Genomic DNA, 18,648 nt, shown 5'->3' with positions numbered 1-18,648 from the left:
GTTTCAGAGGCGAAAACCATACGTGTCGGAGTTCGTAGTTTAGGGCTACGCCCTGAGAGCGAAGGAACGAGACCTCGCAGAGGTTTCAATAGCAGATCTGCCATAAACGTATCCGCACGTTATCATGCAACATACTCACAACAACGATAAATTTCCTGATTAGGAGAAAGAGCTGACAAACAGCGAATATACCGAAACAAGGGGCCGGTGTCCAAAACTTCACTTGGTTACAAGATCGAAGAAAGGTGAATTCTTTACCTGGAACCCCTGAAAAAAAGAAAATTGGAAGATTGCACAATAAATACAACTCTGAGTTTCACAGAAGAGATAAAACGAAAGCTATCACAAAAAGTGCATTATCTCTGGGAGGTGACATGATGCGACCAGGGACTAGTTTTGCTGAAGGTGCGTTTCGGCGTGGATTTCCCCGACGGGATGTTGAGGGCTTTCCGAGGCCGAAAGCATATTGTCTATTGAGAGTTTTCTGGCGTGAATTGTGCTTTATTCCAGATCTATGGCTCCAGGTTACATTAAGACGCTTTGAATCTGGGGCCGCTTCTACCATCTGTGCTTTCTACCATTTTCTGTGCAGTTCAGTTCATGCCAACCTGCCCAGATTTCTGCAGCGCCCGCCAAGCTGATAGCAACGGTGTCTTGCGCGTTTTAAGGCTCCCAGTAATGCACAAGTGGACATAAAATTTTTCCTAGGCTCACAGTCAAGCAGTTTTTGTGCTTTATTTATCCATAAACATTCATAATTGCTTCTTTAGTCTTAAATGGCAGACGCGAGCCCCTGGCGCCCCCGTCTATACCTGAGTCAATTCAATTCAATGTTTATTTTCCAACTCTAGGTTGGGGGGCACCTCAGCGAAAAAGCAGTTTCTCACTGCTTGAGAGTGCCGAGGGCCCTCGCATACATCAGCAGGCGACAGTTTTAGCAGGAAGCTGCTTTACATGGAACATATTACAGGCATAAACACAAGCATAAACACAGGTATAAACACAGGTATAAACACAGGTATAAACACAGGTATAAACACAGGTATAAACACAGGTATAAACACAGGTATAAACACAGTTATAAACACAGTTATAAACGCAGTTATAAACGCAGTTATAAACGCAGGTATAAACGCAGGTATAAACGCAGGTATAGACGCAGGTATAGACGCAGGTATAGACGCAGGTATAAACGCAGGTATAAACGCAGGTATAAACGCAGGTATAAAGAATAGATATGTGGTTACCAAAATAACAGTGCAACATGATGGTATTACCAGAGGGATACAATCAAAGCATCAAAAGGATTGTTTCAACGTTTCATGAAATATTCGCGAACTTGTCTCCGAGTAAAAGTAGTGAAATCAGCACACAGTTTTTCATGTTTATTCAGCACAAAGGGAACCTGGTATGTAAGTGATTGAAGTAAGTATCCCGTGCGACGATGTGGTAGAAACCACATATCTGAAGCACGGGTTCGGGGATCACTTCTTTGACTAGTTAAGCAAGAAGAAGCGGTTAAAAATGCTTTAAAATCTTCACTTGAAAAGAACAACGAGTAGACTAAGCGGAATTCAAAGACAGTCATCACATTGATAATGCCAAAATCTGCAAATAACTGGCCGGTTGCATGTAGTCGTGGGAGATTGCCAATGTAGCGCAAAACTTTCTTTTGCAAACGATGAAGAATGCACAGATTCTTAAGGCTCGTTGTAGCCCACACAAGTGTACAGTAATTAATTCTAGAAGCAAAAAGAGCGTGGTAAACTTGGAGTCTGGCTTTCACTGGTAAGAGATGCCGGCATCGTGATACTGCACCTGCTGCTGCTGATAGGTGTTTTGATAATGATTCGATATGACTAGTCCATGTCATATCAGCGGAGAAGGTTATACCCAATATTTTAAGTTTATCAACTAATGTTATCACTTCAGGACCAAGTACAAGAGGGTGGTTTATATCCACATGTTTGTTTCTGGCTTTGAACAGTACACCTTTAGTTTTAGTTGTATTAATTTTTAGTCCATTAAGATTAAGAGTAATGTAAGGGCAGGCACAATCAATGAAGCCCGGCGCTCATTTCAGCCGCTATTTTAACGTTTAGATACCACCCGCTGCTTTTTAGCTAATGCCGCAATTCTAGTCTTAAATAAGCTTGCACTCAACCACTGGAAGGTTTCCATCAAGCAAGGATATGTATCCAAAAAGCTCGAACGAATTACGCTTAGGCTCGTGCTTCGTTCTCTAAACTTAAGAGGCGAAAAAACTTATTGCTACACGCGAACTTGTTCTTGAATGCAACAGCACCAAAAATGCGTTCTCTTTGCTTTTCGCCCACTTGTTCCGTGATACGCGTCTTCGAGAGCTCAAGTAGACAACAAAACGGACAGACAGTGCACGCAAATCCAGCCCCGCCAAAACACCTTAGCTTGAAATCCCAGCACAAAATTAGTCAATCGCGATACACACAAATAACCAATGCCACATGTGTTGCATCGGAACAACGAAAGAGCTGGACGTCGGAAGGAACTCACCGGGTCATAGTAGTGCGACAAATGCTACAGGACTCGCCGCCGCCGGAAAGTCGGCCATTACGCGGTGCAGGTATGCCACACGAACCAATGGCCATCGACCGCGGGAACAACTCCGTGATGCTGACACCTGCATGATTATGCGGAGCTTCAAAAGGCGCAGCCCATCACGACCCAGTCAAGAGTGTGCGTTAAATATAAGCAATGCTGCCTTCCTCATCAATGCTTGTCAGATTATTCGCTTTCCGATGGGAGCCATTGCGCAGTCGCTTATTGTACACGAAGGTGGAAGCTAACGATTGGTCGCTCGGTAACAGCAACCTGGCACGCAGAAAGCCCATCGCTGGCAGCACCTTCCATCACAGGGCAGTGGCGCATCGCTGAGCAGCTCCTCCATTGCGCCAGGAGAGATATGAGGACTCCCAGTAATATATGAATGCAATGCAGAGAATGACATTCTGCATGTAGGCATTTGTCTTATCGCACCTTACCCTTAAGGCGGTGCTTTATTGTTCACTTCAGATTTGTCTTATCTCTTCCATCTTCCTCTATTTATATAGTTCAAGCCTACTAAGCATGAGCTATATAAGCTCGGGTCTCCCGCTAGCTGCATCGTTCAGTTGCGCTGATCGCGGCACAGGGAGGACTACGCAAAACGGTCTCGCCGTGAAAATCCGGGTATTGGAGGCAGCCTCTTGAGATGGAAGTTTGCCGCTGCGCATTTAGTTGCTTTGGTCTTATCGCTGGGGTAATCACTGCGAGGAATACCTTCCGTCCCTCCTTCAGTTCAGTTCAGTTCAGTTTTATTCCTTAAAGGCCCCCTTTTCAGGGGGTGTTACATAAGGGGTGGGAATACACTTGAAAAACAGCAATGATTAACATTGAAGATGATTTGTTACACGCGCTTGAAAAACAGATGGCGAAGCGATGACGACGATGTCATAGGGAAGGCCGTTCCAGTCTGAAGCTGTTCGCGAAAAGAGCGATGCAGAAAAAGTAGTAGTGTGCGACGATGGGCGTGCAACTTGCAGTGGATGACTGGTGCGGTGAGATATGCGTGCTGCGGCTGTGATGTACGGTGCTTGATTCAGGGAAGAATAAAAAAACTTGTGAAAAAGAGCGAGGCTAGCGATGCGGCGACGAAATGAAAGGAGTGGCAATCCGGATTTCACTTTCAAAGTTGAAACACTGGTGTCGTACGAGTATGAGGAATGAATGAACCGGACGGCACGATTTTGAACAGATTCCAATGCAGTGATTAGATATACTTGATGTGGGTTCCAGATGGCAGATGCATATTCTAATTTTGGTCTTACCAATGATTTGTACGCGAGCAGCTTTACCTCAGGTGGGGCAAGACGGAGGTGACGCTTCAGGAAACCTAGTGTTTTATTTGATGCTGAAATGATGTTACTGATATGAGCGCGCCATGAGAGATCAGGAGAGACGGTGATTCCACCCTACATCTTCTGAGGTTTCAAGCAGTTTAATCGAAACCTTTGAAGCTTGCGGCCTGATACATGTCGCATTCAGCAAGCATATATGAATTAGAAAACCCATTAATAAAGGATTTCTCTAAGCGGCCAATCTGGAGAACTTATTTACCGGATACATAAGGAGCACGTATCATTAAACCCCTCTTGAACGCGGTCTTCATACGATTGGATCTGTGGTGCCTACACCTGTACTGCTAAAGTGCTACCCCCCTTGGACCTTGCTTGAATGTAGTTTACCGCGGGCTGTGCTCCGATTTACGAGTAGAAGATGAGGGAACTTAGTGGATAATCAGAACAGCCATTAATCAAGCCTATACTGAACAAATCCCTGTTTTTGTTTTTCTTGTTTGGCTTAAAAATAGTAACGTCCGCTGGAGCCGCGTTTCGATCGAGGCGAACCGCAAAAGGCGCCCGTGTGCTCTGCGAGGTCAGTGCACGCTAAAGATCTCCAGGTGATCGAAATTATTCCTGAGCCCTCCGCCACCCCAAATCTGTCTCCCTTTTTTCACTTCCACCTTCTTTCCTTCTCTTACGGCGCGGTTTGGTTATCCACCGATGTGAGAGACAGTTATTGCGCCATTTGCTGTCGTCCAAAACCAGATTAAAAAAAAAAAACATTTCCATTTTAAATGTCAGTCTCAAAAATCTTTCGCACGCGCAGTTGTATGAGCGTGAAAGAAGTTGCGGTCATACTAGAAGCATACTGAGATGCTACAGAGACACTTTCTGTCACGATTGCAATGGACATGCGCCCCCATGGACATAGATTCACAAGAAAATATTAAATTCCTCTAGACATGAAATGAAATGTGAACTGACTAATGAAACACGAAATAAAACTCTTAGCAGAAAGAGACTGAATACTTCAGCAGTTACTAAAAATTTGATAGCGCAAATAGGTCTTGAGAAGTGTGAACAGAGTTTGGTACAGCTATCACCAGCTGTTATTTTCTGTTACCCTTCTCGACATTCAGTTTTCGTGCTTTCTTTGACGCTAATGGCAGCGGCGACCGGTAATAATGAATTTTGATGCATTCCGTTAGGTGCAGTAGGTTGATGGCCTAATTTCTCCGGGCGAAAAAAAATTAAAAATTAGTTTGGAGGAAAGGAAATGACATAGTAACTGTCTCATAGTCCGGTGAACACCGGAACCGCGCCGCAGCGGAAGGGATAAAGGAGTACAGAAAGGTGGGCAAGTTGGTTATTACTATCCATGGTAAAACAGCGCGGAAAAAACACGAGGACGGAACAAACACGACAACACGAGCGCTGACTTTCAACTGACGATTTATTACGCACATGTGTACATATATAGCATTCCCGCCAAACACTAAACAGAACAAAAAAAACATTGCATCCTCACTGAAAATATCAAATCTACATATCTACAAATGCATGCTCCAAAAAGGTGATTTCGCGGTTAGCCAGTGATAATGAGGGCTTACTAATGCATGCTGTACCCCCTTTGTCAATGTGATATGCCTCTACTATTTCTCTTACTATCTGATCCTTATGTTTGAAGATGACGGATGTCTGATGATGGTGGTGGTTGTACCACAGCACACGTAGAGAGGAGGGTTGAGTGCATCGAGGGTGTTGTTTATAAGATTCCCCTTTCTTGCGGTGGGTGGTATGTTAGCCAGACTGGGAGATGTCTAAACGAACGCCTGAGGGAGCACCATAATTCTTTGGACAAGGCAGCCGGTTTGAATTTGGCGCTTCACTGCAGGCAACCTGAGCACACGTGCGCCCTATTGCTTCATCAGACATCCGTCATCTTCAAACATAAGGATCAGATAGTAAGAGAAATAGTAGAGGCATATCACATTGACAAAGGGGGTACAGCATGCATTAGTAAGCCCTCATTATCACTGGCTAACCGCGAAATCACCTTTTTGGAGCATGCATTTGTAGATATGTAGATTTAATATTTTCAGTGATGATGCAGTGTTTTTTTGTTCTGTTTAGTGTTTGGCGGGAATGCTATATATGTACACATGTGCGTAATAAATCGTCAGTTGAAAGTCAGCGCTCGTGTTGTCGTGTTTGTTCCGTCTTCGTGTTTTTTCCGCGCTGTTTTACCATGAATAAAGGAGGGAGTGAAAGAAGAAAGAAAGAAAGAGGTGCTGTAGTGGAGGTCTGGGGAACATTTTGAACCATCTGGGGATCTTTACGGTTCACCTACATCGCACAACACACGGCCGCCTTTTGCGTTTCGCGCTCAATCGAAACGAAGCCGCCGCGGTCGGGTTCGAACCCGAGTACTCGGACTTAGTAGTCGAGCGCCCTAACCACTGACCATTAGCATTTTCATCCACCTTACGCAGACAACGAATACGTTCTTAACCACGTAAACCATGCAATGCACAATGCTTTTGTGTTCACCAAGAAAGACTGAGGTGTTTACCTGTGAGCTTGACTCTCGCCCTCGATCTTCGTCAGGTGCTGTCGTCAGTTGTTTCCGTGACAACGAAGAAACTGCGTTCTTTAGTCACACCTGCGGATGCGTCGGAAATTTGGAAGCTGGTTATAAAATACGGCGAAAGATTTTTCCCTCCAGCATGGGGAGCGTAACGCTAAAAAAAGGCGGGAACCAAGTCAGTGTCGATCTCCGACGAATGCCACGAACAACGGCGAGGTTGTGGCTGGTAGTTTAGAGCGATTTGAGGGTTATCACATTCGTTCCGGCTGAAACAGAGCAGGAAATTTTTTTCTGACGTGACGGTCGCTTAGTCCGCAACAAACGTGACGGTGCATGATAGAAGAGTCCTTCATCTAGCTAAGCTCAGGTGTTCGCTGCAGCGTTCATGCGAAAATAACTGTGTCAGAGCAGTTTATTCTGGGTAAGCCTGAAATGATCACCTTCAAATCGCGCTAGACGACGCACTTTGGGCAGTGAGTCGGGAAAGGGCAGACCCAGTACACTCCAATTGTCCACCTATAGAAAATTAGAGTTTCGGTGGAGGCGAAATTCTAGATAAGAAAAAGCTGCCGTAGCGGTGGGCTCTGAAAGGTGCCCTGGCATCGCACGGCACAGGTACCTTTCCGCATTTCGCCTCCATCGAAACGCGGCCGCCTGGCCAGGTTCGAACCCGGGAACTCTGGCTCAGCAGCAGAGCGCCCTAACCACTGAGCCACCGCGGCGGGGTCTTGCACATGTCCGCTTCGGTCTGTGCCATGTGCGGCATAGTTTGCAACACCTTGCCCGTATTTAGTAATAACGTGATCTGGTATGATGTGCACTGAAAACTGCATCAGTGCTGGCACCAGCTAAAACTAACTTTACCAACACTGCTTTGCGAATGCTTACGGTTTTGCACTGAAGTGTCAAAGATAAGCGTTTGTGTCCTAAGTGTTGGATTTCTTCGAAAATAACGCGAAATGAGACGGAAACAGCGTTTTCTTACTCCTTTCTTGAACAAATACGAATTTCGGGACTTGCGCTCAGTGGACGCTTCAAGGCACTGGACCTAGGGGTTGTATTTTAACATGATAGCGTTAAGGGCCCCGTGTTGTGTCGCAGAAAACCCGCTGTCGTTGTCGTCCCTGGCGTTGGCTGTGAGCGAAAAATCCCAGCAGCATTAATACATAACAGTATCTCGGGTCATAGCTTGGATTCATCTAAAAGGTTTGTTCTAGTGTTGTTGTTGTTGTTGTGACTGGGAGAAGAATAAAATGGCCTGGCTTAGGTTATGGTTAAGCCTAGGATGCGAAGCATAGTTTTGCGGTCTCGCGAGCCGCCCTCTCCCTGGCCGACATCTCGCTGCACAACTGACTCAACGAGTGCGTCGCCTTTTGCGTGACGTCAGTATCTCCTAGCGGTAGGAGCGGGAGTTAGGCCGCCGGTGGAGGCTGCGCGTTCGCGAGCAAACGCACGAGGCCCCAGCTTTCACAGCTGTTGTGACGTCATATCACGTGGTGCGCCGATGAAGGTCAAGTGGTAGCTACGCGGCCGTGCGCGGCGCAGCAAGGAAGAGCTCGGTTGTGCGAGTAATATGCTTCGCTTAAAAAGGAAATCGCATGGGCCTGCCTACTGGCTCGAGCCGAGCCACCACCGCTGCCACGTGCAGATAGAGGAGAAATAAAAGGTCAGAGAAAAGAGAAAAAGAAAAGCAAAGACGCGCGTCGCAGCAACAACCGCGTCCGCCGAAGCGGACGCTGCTGAAGAAACAGATAAGCGGCCGAAGCCGCGATGGCTCCGCTACCTCCACCTTGGTTCCAGTGTATTGACTACCTGCACGTCCTGTCGTATACAAACTTTTGTCATGCAGGCTTTCGTCGGTAAGAAAATGCGGCTACAGCGTTCGCCGGGTGCATCTGCAAGTTTCTGTTGTCCTATGGCGCTTTTTTCAGTATCCCTCACATAGTCGTTCACGCTCTAGCGTTCGGTCGAAAAGCCGTCGGCGTTGTAGTTGTAGTTGCTGGCATCGCGATGGAAAAAAAAAAGTATCATGCCAACCGTTTGCCGCAGAATGTTCCAGATGGTGTAATACCATTCAGCCTTTCGAGTAGCATAAACTTATTGGTTTAGTTAGAGAGCTTGCGGCAGGAATTCTAACAGGAAACCTATAATCGGGGTTGCGGGTGTCCACCGAGATGTGTGAGACAGTTACTGCAACTTCCTTTCCTCAAATCCAATTCTCGTGTCGTCCATTACGGCCCTGAGACACAGCATCTCTTTTATTGCGAAAGTACTACGCCAGGTGTCGCCTCTTCGCGGTACCGCAGCCTACCCTGCACGGCCGGTGGTCGGTCATGTGACTACTGACGTCATACCAGAGCGAGAGATGGGGCACCAAGTCGGCTCTTCAGTGCGCCGCAGCTACAACTTCGCGGCCGGTCGACAACCTGCGACCGAACAAAGGCGCATCTAGCTAGTACAGCGTCCTCGTTCACTCCCATCTTTCTCCCTTCCCTTATTTATTTATTTATTTATTTATTTATTTATTTCATCACCCTCAGGGCCAGAGGGCATTACAGAGGTGAGTGGATTACACACGAAAGTGAAACAAAAAATACAGCTGTAGATACACTTAATAATTAGACATAAATGAAGCCCAGAGAAAAAAAAAACGAACAAACAAGTTACGTCAAAACAAGTAAAAAATAAACAGCGCATATCGCAGAATGAAAACAACAACAAAAAGCAACAGCATACAATAAAAACAAACGACAAGAGAAATCACGTTCAAAGGGCAGTAACACGCGCATATAAAACAAGTGGAACAACCGTAAAAAGGAAAAAAAAAAGATGACAGTGTTAAGTATTCTCGAGTTTATGACAGCAGCAGGTTGGTTAAAGCAGATTTAAACATAGAATTATCTGAAATTTCGACGATAGATCCGGGAAGGTGATTCCAGCTTGCTGACGTACTTGGGATGAATGAATTGTGATAATGGTTGGTTTGGCATGAAGGAATACCAACCTTATGACGATGGTCAATGCGATGTCAAATGTAAAAGGGTGGTAACATTTTATTCCTCAGAATGGGTTTATCGTAATAAATCTTATGGAACAGGCAAAGACGGTATATTTTTCTACGTTGTGACAGCAGGGGTAGTGACAAGCTTGTTTTCATAGTCGTGACGCTGGAGTTGCGATGATAATTTGAAAGAATGAAACGAGCCGCCCGGTTCTGGACGGATTCCAGTTGATAGATGAGCGTCTCTTGACTGGGGTCCCAAACAGATGCAGCATATTCCAGTTTAGTACGAACTAACGATTTATAAAGAAGTAATTTTACAGAACTATGAGCAAGATAAAAATTTCGGCGTAAGTAGCCCAGCATGCGATTAGCGTTGTTAGTTATATAATCTACATGCGTGTTCCAAGAGAGATTAGAAGAAATAACTACGCCTAGATATTTGTAACAAGACACGGATTCGATGCTGCTCTTATTAAGATGATACGTGGGCAGTGAAGTATTACAACGAGAAAGACGCATGTACTTGTGTACTTGCATTTCTTAGGGTTTAGTTCCATGCACCAGGTGTTAGCCCAGTCAAGAACATGATCGATATCGGACTGAAGAAGAGTTACATCAGCGTCAGTGTTAATTTCGCGGTATATGACGCAGTCATCTGCAAAAAGGTTAATTGATGAACATATGCTAATAGGCAAGTCGTTGATATATATTAGGAAAAGCAAAGGCCCCAACACAGAGCCTTGTGGTACGCCTGATTCGACTGGCGATGTGAAAGAGCAAGTGTTATTTACTGTGACAAATTGTGAACGATCAGTAAGAAAAGAATGCAACCATGGAAGAATGTTAGTGTCAAAGTTAAGTTTGCTTAGTTTAAAAAAAAGCAGTTGATGTGAAACCTTGTCAAACGCTTTGGAAAAATCTAGGAATATACAATCGACAATGGAACCCGAGTCAAGAATGGAATTCAGATCATGCGTAAACGATAAGAGTTGTGTTTCACAGGAAAATGACTTATGAAGTCCATGCTGATAATCTGTAAAAAAGGCATTTGACTGTAGGAATGATGCCAGGTGAGAGTAAATTACATGCTCCATGATTTTGCATGGAATCCTCGTTAGAGAAATGGGTCTATAATTAAGCGCTGAATGTTTATCTCCAGACTTGTGCAAGGAAATAACCTTCCCGACCTTCCAGTCGCCAGGAATGCAGGCTGTGTCAAGAGATTGCTGGAAAAGATGAGAAAGAATTATAGCGCTGTATACTTTAGTCCTGATCAGAAACTTTGGTTTGGTTTAGTTTATGGGGTTTAACGTCCCAAAGCGACTAAGGCTATGAGAGACGCCGTAGTGGAGGGCTCCGGAAATTTCGACCACCTGGGGTTCTTTAACGTGCACTGACATCGCACAGTACACGGGCCTCTAGAAATTTTCCTCCAAAGAAATTCCAGCCGCCGCGGCCGGGATCGAACCCGCGTCTTTCGGGTCAGCAGCCGAACACCATAACCGCTGAGCCACCGCGGCGGCTGATCAGAAACTTTGAATTGATGTTATCAACCCCACATGATGAAGAAATTTTTTGTTTTTCTGTCATTTTTTCCACGCCAGCAATATCAAAGATAATAGGGTCCATTGGCAAAAAGTCAGCATCGGGATATGTATGTGGTACAGAACACACATTTTTTGAAAAAGCAGAGACAAATACAGAGTTTAGAACATTCGCACACTCATCAGGCCGGATAAGTGCGTCGGCTGAGTCCTTAAGGGCGATAGCAGTATCGTCTCTTTTGTTAACGATGTTCCAGAATTGCCTAGGGTTACTAATTAAAAGAAATGGTAATGTAGTATTGAAAAATAAATCCTTGGCGAGCTTGAGTGCTTTTTTGTATTCGGTAGCTGCGGCCTGATAAGCATTCCAACGAACTTGAGAACAGGTTAGTTTTGCCTTTCGAAAGATACGTTTTTTCTTGTTACTGAGCCTTTTCAACGTTTTAGTGAACCATGGTGATTGCCGGTTAGATGCGATAACTATGCGCGGAACATATTTATCGATGAGCGATGAAACTTTTTCTGTAAACAAATTCCAGTTGGCGTTCACGGAGCGGTCATGAAATCTGGGTAAGTAATCGTCTAAAAAAACACACAGTTCACGGTTAACGGCATCAAAATCAGCATTTTTGTAGTCCCGGATATATTTCTTGTAGTTGCTCTGGTGAGGCATGGTGTAGGTTAAATAAAAATGAAGCAGTAAGTGATCACTTAACCCTTGTAGATACGATATGGGCTGGAAAAGATCAGGTGAAGTGGTGAGCACTAAATCTAAGATGTTAGAAGTAGCAGAAGTAATTCGAGTTGCTGCATTACGAGCGGCAACAAGTTGAAATGGCTGCAGAAATTCAAAAATCTTCAGCTTCACTAGAAAAAGGATTACAATAGGAACGCACATTAGACCACACAACATTGGGAAAATTAACATTGGGAAATGTTAGGCGAGGTTCGGGTGTCCACCGAGAAATGCGAGAGAGATACATTTCCTTCCCTCAAAAACCAATTTACCGTCGAGCAAGGCATAGAGCCAAATGGGCGATGACGTTCGGTGGACTCCCTGGGAGCGTTGCAAGACGCTGTCGCGTTTCACACTCAGAGGCGAAGCTTAAGATATTAACCAACCATAAGCGAAACACATAGCGTAGCCAAGGAGATATTGATTTCGCAATTACCTAGGCTTAACCAAAGCTAAGCCCAAGCATCTCTTTTCTCTCTCTTCTTTCACTCCCCCCTACCTGTCTTTCGTTACGGCGGGGTTCGAGTATCCACCGAGATGTGAGACAATTTACTGAGCCGTTTCCTCTCCTTAAAAATGCGCTACGTTCAAAGCGGTTTGCAACGGGCAAGACGTCGCGCTGGACGGGCGATGGCGTTCCGTGGACTCCCTGGCAGCGCTGCAACATGCTGTCACGTTCCACTCCTAAACGCGAACCTTAAGTGTCTTCGAATTTTATTGCGAAAGCAGTACTACTCGCACTTTCAAGCCTTCGCGTGACCCGGCCGCAGTTGCGTTTGACCTTTAGCGGAGTGAATATGGGCGACTAACTTGCTCCTTCAGAGAGCCCGGCTGCAGTTACGCCGCGCCGCGCACCTGTGGCGCTACTGCCGCTGTGACGTCATACCAGCTGTAGATTATGGACGACCAACTCGTTCCTTCAGAGAGCCCGGCTGCAGTTACGGTGTGTGTTTGCCGCGCTGCGCACCTGTGTTTTAAGTAGTGACGCCGAAACGCGGACACATTTGCTAACATTCCTTGGTCACGACAGTATGAGGCATTAAAGGCTTTCGCCTTAAAATTGGGAGTGGATTAGCTCTGCTATGCCAGGGTATACTTAGCGTGAGGTGAGGGCGAGGTGTCCACATCTCCGTGGACACCTGAACCAGATGGAAGGCGCATAACTGCCCTCTTGGAACAGTGGACACCTCAACCATGCTCTAAGTGGCGGTAGTGACAGTTGTGCGGTGCATGCGTTGGCATTGGCAACGTTGTGCCAGAAACATGGCGCTCAAGCCATAGGCCGTCGGCGTTCGCTGTGTTCATTGGCGTTTACCACGTTTCACACTCGGGTCATTTTAAGGAAAGGCCTGGGTCAGTGGACGCCTGAACCGTGCTTATATGTACGTGGGGCATGGAGGTAAAAAAACTAGGAGGGAGTGCGCTCAGCCTCTGCAAGCCATCCTCCTCTGACGCCGCTGCCGAGGGCCCTTTTGCGCACTGACTCATGGGAAATAGGCCCTCCTCCACAGTTACCAGACTGCCAGCCAGCGGTTCTTTTTAGTGAACGTCCGTGCTCCGAAGTAGCGCAGCGCAGCGCTTTGGCGGAATGCGTACCGAGCTCGAGGTTGTCTGAAGGCTCCGCGTCTCTGTTGATTACACTCTTGAGTTTTTGGGTGCACTGTAGAAAACTGCGGGTAAACTTTGCATCAAAGGGTGCGGCCGCGACCTCGTCACTGTTCAACTGTGGTTCATAAAGAGAATGGAGAGGAATTCCTTTCGTCGTTATACACACATACGGAGCGTTTATTTCAGCGCATGCTATGAGCGGAGAACTCGAGAGTAGGCGAAGAAACGAGCCTCTAAAAAAGGGCGCGGCGGCTTCCAGAGCGCTCACGGCGGACGGACGTGTTGAACGAGCGCTCCGGCGCGCTGCGCAAGATTCTATTTCTCGGTCAGGCGGACTTCGGGCCGCCCATGGGCCCTCCGTTCTCCGCTATTCTCAAGGCACAAGTCGTGCCGAATACGCGCGCGCACATAGGCGGTTCCGACGTGAAATTCAGCAGTGAAGTATTTCTCTCTCTCTCGCTGTCGAGCGAGTGCCGGCGGCTTTACGTCTGCCCCTGCGCGGGGTCTCCCGGCCACTGCGCACAATCACTTACAAAAAGAAGTAAACTGTATGTATACATAGCCGCGCGCTCGTAGCGTCCTGTCTCGGACTAATCGCGCGCGCGGCATACTGCACTAGCGGCCGGGGTGGGGCGCCCGGCCGCGTATACCGTCGGAGGTAGCACCCACGGAGCGTTCGTGTCACGCGTGCACTACCTGGCGAAGAGCGAGCGGGAAGTCAAGCCCGCCTGTTCGATGAACGCACAGAGGCTCACCACTGTTCTGTCACGGGTATAGAGGCTAGAATATCACGGGTGCGCGCAGTGCCGCGCGGCCACAGGAGCGCTTCGAGACTGTCCGGGATGATTCCCAGCGCCCTGCAGGCCGCGAGAATCTCGCGACGCGGCACTGCAGAAGCGGCACAGCGAAGGAGCATGTGCTCCAAGTGTCTCCACTGCGCCGCAGTCAGCGCACGCGTCGCTCGGGGATGGTGGCCGCTGCGGCGAGCGAGCAGTTTGCGCTCACCGCGGAGCCGTCAGTGAACGCAAGCAGATGGTCACGTAGTTGCTCGTACAGCGAGAGAGCGAAACCGAAACCGAAATCCAGCTAAGAGCTACCACTGCCTTGTCACGTGAGGGCCTATTTCCCATGATGCTTTCCATTATATTTTTTATGACTAGGCTTCAAGATTGTGACGTCATGGTCCCTCCTAGTTTTTCTTCCTCCATGACGTGGGGGGATGAGAGAGAGAGATAGGAGCAGCAGCCATTGGCAAGGTTGTGCCAGAAACGCGGCGCTGAAGCCATAGGCCATCAGCTTTCATGGCGTTCATTGGCGTTGGCGTTGTGAACGTTTTACACTGCAATCATTTTCAGGAAAAGAAGGCGAGTGCGCGCGGCAAGGCACACCCGCTGTGCGTAGTGACGTCACTTGCTCCCCGCGCATGCGCAGATGGTCGTGCAAGAGCACGCGAAACGGCGAGACTTTGGGCAATGTAGCTCACGCAAAAATATATGGCTACGCGCAGATGTTGCTTTCGCAGTCCTCCAGGTTTAACCAGAGCTGAACCACATCTAATTTTTTTTCCTATTTCATTCCTTTGTCCTTTTAACATTGCAGCTACCGTTTATGACGTCAGGGCTCATAGCAATGATGCAATATTATACAAGAATATTCTTACAATAAACAGCCCCTTGCAGCCACTTTCACACAGGCACCGCGGTTTGCGCAAGGTCGCAAGACGCCGTAGATCCGGGCGACCCCTCCAACTCTTCTAAAAATTTCATTTTGCTCATAAAAGTTTTTCATTCTCTCTTCATCGGCCAACTTACGCATCTGCAGTGTTAGTTCAATGGCAGGGACACTCGGTTGCTCTGTTGTAATAGGCAGGTGGACTCCTCGCCGCGGTTGGATGAAGAAATGCAAAATGCATCTGTGTCTGTTTGGATTTTTCCGCGCGTAAAGGAGCGCAGGTGGAGTAAATTATTGCCGAACGGTGAACGGAGACATTTCTTTATATTTACCTTACAGCCCCATGCATTGATAACCGATATGTGAGGCAACTACGGCGCCACCTAATTAAAAAAATTGGCTATGGCTTCATTAGGTTAAGCCCGGTAATTGCGAAAGCAATTTCCCCGGGCTGCGCCTAGGTTGGCTGGTGGTATGTCTTGGTGGGGCTTTTAGTAAGGGTTATGTTATCAAAGTTAGTTATTGACGCTTAAAGTTCGCCTTCAGGAGTGGAACGCGACAGCGTGTTGTAGCGCTGGCAGGCAGTCCACGGAACGCCACCACCCGTTCAATGCGATGCCTTGCCCTTTGAGAGTTAGAGCTACAGTAAATGGCTTCATACATAGGCGTTCCTGTTGGTGATGGGGATGAATGGGATGAAAAACCACAGAGGAGGTTCAGTAACGATGTCTCAAATTGAGTGCGAGATACTTGCAGCAATGAGCTAGCGATTATACTTGCATTCAGCAATTCAAGAAACGCTAAAGGTCAATGGTGGATTCTCCGGGACGACGGCCAAGAGCGGAAATCTCGAGCAGTATTGCTTTCGCAATAAAAACGATGTTCAACGGTGTTTCCAACGGGCAAGACGTCCTGCCGAAAGGGCGATGGCGTTCCGTTCCGTTGACTCCCTGGCAGCGCTGCAACACGCTCTCGCGTTCCATTCCTTGAGGCGAAGATTAAGCGCCCTCAATTTTTTTTGTAGCTGCACACCACAGCCAGCTGCCTCAAAGTGCGGTTTAGGGGTCCACTGAACCAGGGAGCGATTTATGCGCCTTTCCTTTCTTCAAAAAGCGGATTGTGCAACGTTGCCAACGCCAATAAGACAACGAATTGTGGTGACCTATTCTGTGGCGCGTTTATGCCACGTTACCCTAAAGAGGGCTTCACTCATCCCCCGGCTTTCGCCGAGAATGCAGCTAGAAGTTCTAGAAGTAATGTCGGGGCACGTTATGTTTCCCCTTGTGGTCCAAATTATTCGCAAGCGCTCCACTACTGCGTTTATTTCTCTTTCTCCTTGCACTGAGATGTGAGACAGTTACTACGCCATTTATTTCCTTCAGAAACGACTAATTTCCACCCGCCGCGGTAGCTCGGTGGTTACGGCGCTCGGCTGCTGACCAGAAGACGCGGGTTTGATCCCGGCTGAGGCGTCCGAATTTCGATGGAGGCGAAATTCTAGAGGCCCGTGTACTGTGCAATGTCAGTGCACGTTAAACTTCAGGCGGTCGAAATTTCCGGAGCCCTTCACTACGGCGTCTCTTATAGCCTGAGTCGCTTTGGGACGTAAAACCCTAATAAACCAAACCTAAACTACTAATTCTGCAGGCGTGTTGCAGGTTACGGCTTTGGGTGGTCGAGCCTAAGGTCGCAGTAGCTGCCTCACTTCTTGGTGGACATACGAACGCACTGTGAGAGTAGAGAGGAAGGTGGCATCTCAAAGAGAGGAAGAGGTGCTGTAGTGGAGGGCTCCGGAATTATTCCCACCTGATACCGGGAAGCACACGGGCGCCCTTTCGTTTCGCCTCCATCGAAACACGGTTGCCGCGGCCACGCTCGAACACGGGTACTCCGGCTCAGTAGCCGAGGCACCGCGGCGGATGGCTGTGGAAATTAGTTGCAAACTTCCACTAGCCCAAGTTGCTCCAGGAAGATTCAAGACAAAGAGAAAGTGGCGAAGTGCGTAAGCAGTTGTTTTCCTAAAGGCACAAATCTGCGTGTATGAGCTGCCACAGAAAAGAGTTACAAGAGTTCGAAACATTTTTATTTGCTGCTGCGTATGGAACAGGTGCCACTTTTTCAAAAACTGACGCGATGTGGAGAATTTTCCTAAAGTCCAGGTCATGAGCAAAATAAGATGTAGACACGATGAAGCAAAAAAAAAGGGGGGGGGGGTTATGGCTTCACGGGGGTTTAACGTCTAAAAGTGACTCAGGCGATGAGGGACGCCGTAGTGAAAGGCTCCGGAAATTTCTACCACACGAGATTCTTTAACGTGCACTGACATCGCAGAGTACACGGACCTCTCGAAGTTGGCCTCTATCGAAATTCGACCTCCAAGGCAGGCATCGAACCCGCGTCTTTTGGGTCAGAATTACAGAAATTTGGGCAAGAAACTAGAAGCAAAATCAAAATCAATAGTTGGTTGTCCTAATATTCTCTTTCATGTGGTCGCCTATTCCCATGGTAATCATGAATTAAGGAGCCTGACACCAGCTACGCCGGCTATAGGTTTTAACGATGTCGAAATTGTACTCACGTCGGCGTCGCTCATTTCCTCACGGCCATGCTGTGGTTCTTTCACCGCTTCTTTCACATGGATGCGAATTCCTTCTTCCTAAAAGTGTAAAAGGAAAGGCCTGATAAGATTCTGGGACACTCGAAGAGTCTTTCAGGCCCCCACAACGCCTACCGGCATGCGTTCGAAAGCGCATTCAATCATTCTTCACTGTCAAAATGTTAAGTTTTGTTATATTTTTTAAGGCACACTCGTCGACTCAACGATTCTCAGTACTAGGCCTAGTCGCGAATGCTAATGCGCGAGGCTGCATTCGCTCTCAAGTGGACAGGATGATAAGAACGCCAGTCGCCGCCACCTTGAACACATCGAACCGAGGAAGCCGATGCGCTATGTGATAGTCGCGAACTCTCGAAGAAGTAGTACATCGGGAGGATGCACGTGGCATACAGTAAACCGCACGAGCAATGAGCGGCTGCCCTCTCGTTATGTGACGAGAAGCTTTTGAATGCACAACGTGCGTCGACGAAGCTAGCGTCGACGCACGTCCAGCGCTACGACACCTACATGCACTGAGCAGAGAGCGCTTTGACCACCGTGGAAAACATGAAAATGCGGCAGTGTGTAATGTTGGCTTTAAGACCAGTTACCGGGCAAACTAGTCTGCCGCAGACTTCCAATGAGATGTACTAAAAAAAAAGGCTTAGGTCTACCTGTCCACCCTCGCTGTTCCGGAACATCCTATGTCTTCGTACTGTTAAGAGGGCACTGTAGTCCTCACCATGCACGATGACGTCTGCTCCAGCACCGAGGAAGATGCCGGGGAAAGCTTCTGCTGGGTCCATATCACTCCACATAAATATGAAAAGTCATCCAGTTTTTGCCGGCGCCTTCAAGCAGTCCCTTTTGTGCCTTCCGAGACGCTGCACCTGCGACATGACCCGAACACAATGGCGTCTCTTCCTGGACTGATATCGCGGGCCCGTCTGATTGAGTGGACTGCCACGTCAGCAGAACAAGTCGTGCTCAAGTGCTCACTTGCTCACGTGCACTCGATCTCTCCCTCTCTCTCTTTCTTTCA

The 18,648-nt window shown here is 47.6% G+C and overlaps 1 long non-coding RNA gene across 4 annotated transcripts; it reads right to left on the bottom strand.

Moving 5' to 3' along the window:
- Positions 1–172: 172 nt before the first annotated feature.
- On the bottom strand, positions 173–18,567 carry LOC149346602 (uncharacterized). 4 transcript variants are annotated; one of them, XR_016292099.1, is made up of 6 exons: positions 18,281–18,567; positions 17,589–17,666; positions 8,721–8,873; positions 6,433–6,522; positions 2,533–2,659; positions 173–267 (listed from the first exon to the last, which is right to left on the bottom strand). It is a non-coding gene; the product is annotated as an uncharacterized LOC149346602 (long non-coding RNA). The 4 variants fall into 4 exon arrangements; XR_016292101.1 differs by having other exon boundaries at positions 18,349–18,567; XR_016292100.1 differs by lacking the exon at positions 8,721–8,873.
- Between the last annotated feature and the right edge of the window lie 81 nt (positions 18,568–18,648).

The sequence above is a fragment of the Amblyomma mixtum genome, chromosome 4 (genome assembly GCF_055824585.1).
Source record: "Amblyomma mixtum isolate Tamu chromosome 4, ASM5582458v1, whole genome shotgun sequence".
NCBI classification, from domain to species: domain Eukaryota; kingdom Metazoa; phylum Arthropoda; class Arachnida; order Ixodida; family Ixodidae; genus Amblyomma; species Amblyomma mixtum.
Note: the sequence above shows the minus strand (reverse complement) of the source record. Positions and strands in the feature narration are given on the sequence as shown.